The sequence below is a fragment of the Penaeus monodon genome, chromosome 15, assembly GCF_015228065.2.
Source record: "Penaeus monodon isolate SGIC_2016 chromosome 15, NSTDA_Pmon_1, whole genome shotgun sequence".
Taxonomy (NCBI): domain Eukaryota; kingdom Metazoa; phylum Arthropoda; class Malacostraca; order Decapoda; family Penaeidae; genus Penaeus; species Penaeus monodon.
The window spans coordinates 4,041,714-4,043,065 of record NC_051400.1 but is presented as its reverse complement, the minus strand read 5'-3'; the positions used below and the strand labels follow the sequence as shown (position 1 = coordinate 4,043,065).

The 1,352-nt window shown below is 45.2% G+C and overlaps 3 pseudogenes; all 3 read left to right on the top strand.

Annotated features, from left to right (window-relative positions):
* Positions 1–1,239, top strand: part of LOC119581679 — a 19,923-nt pseudogene extending 18,684 nt beyond the window's left edge.
* The window catches only part of LOC119581681, a 1,996-nt pseudogene extending 738 nt beyond the window's left edge, over positions 1–1,258 (top strand).
* The window catches only part of LOC119581685, a 17,958-nt pseudogene that overhangs the window by 8,652 nt on the left and 7,954 nt on the right, over positions 1–1,352 (top strand).

Sequence of the window (1,352 nt, the reverse complement as noted above, 5' to 3'; positions counted from 1 at the left end):
ATGTACAAATAAATTCTGCCCTCATTTTATATTTCGCATTTCGCCACAGATGTCGTCGTGGAACAATCCAAATCCGGTCACCGTCCTGGAGACCACCAATCCATATGGCAACTATACGGTGGTTGACACTGCGCCTAAGGAGATTCTCCATATGGTGCACGAGCACTGGTACCAATATCCTCCCATGAACCCTCTTTGGTACAGCCTTGTTGGTTTCTGGATGGTTGTCATGGGATGTCTCTCCTTAGCTGGAAACTTCGTCGTCATCTGGGTTTTCATGAACACCAAATCTCTTCGATCGCCTGCTAATCTACTGGTTGTTAATCTGGCCTTTTCCGACTTTTTCATGATGCTCACCATGTTCCCTCCTATGGTGGTGTCGTGTTACTGGCAGACATGGACTCTTGGAGCACTATTCTGTGAGATCTATGGTTTCTTTGGTTCACTTTTCGGATGCATTTCAATTTGGACCATGGTATTCATCACTGCTGATCGATACAACGTCATTGTGAAAGGAGTTTCTGCTGAACCACTAACGTCTGGAGGTGCCATGTTAAGGATAGCTGGTGCCTGTTCTTTTCCTTTGCTTGGTGTCTTCCACCATTCTTTGGTTGGAATCGTTATGTTCCTGAGGTATATGACTGCCTGTGGAACAGATTATTTGACGGAGACAGAATTTTCAAGGAGTTACTTGTATGTCTACTCAGTGTGGGTATATCTTTTCCCTCTTGCCTACATCATCTACAGTTACACATCATTGTCAAGGCTGTGGCTGCCACGAGAAGGGAATGCGAGAACAAGCCAAGAAGATGGGAGTTAAATCCTTGAGGAATGAAGAAGCCCAAAAGACCTCAGCTGAGTGTCGTCTGTGCAAGGTTGCTCTGATGACCGTCAGCCTGTGGTTCGTGCATGGACCCCATACTTTGTCATCAACTGGGGAGGAATGTTCAACCGAACCATGGTTACTCCTCTATTCTCCATCTGGGGCTCTGTCTTCGCCAAGGCTAATGCCGTCTACAACCCCATCGTGTATGCCATCAGCCATCCCAAGTACCGAGCTGCCCTGAGAAGAAGCTACCCTGTCTATCCTGTGCTACTGAGGGTACAGACGGTGGTGGTTCTGATGCTGGTTCCACTACTACTGCTGAAAGTACTGAAAAGCCGGAATCTGCATAGAAAGAGATGCCTATGGATCCTGACAGCGAATGCGAAAATGACATTTTTTTCATGTAAGCCCTTTATTTGCTAAACTGCAAATATATCCAGCAATGACTTATGTTTCACTTTCCTGTAAAGTCACATTTCGATTTTCTTTTATACAGTACTATTATTCATGATTGATTCTTTTATGC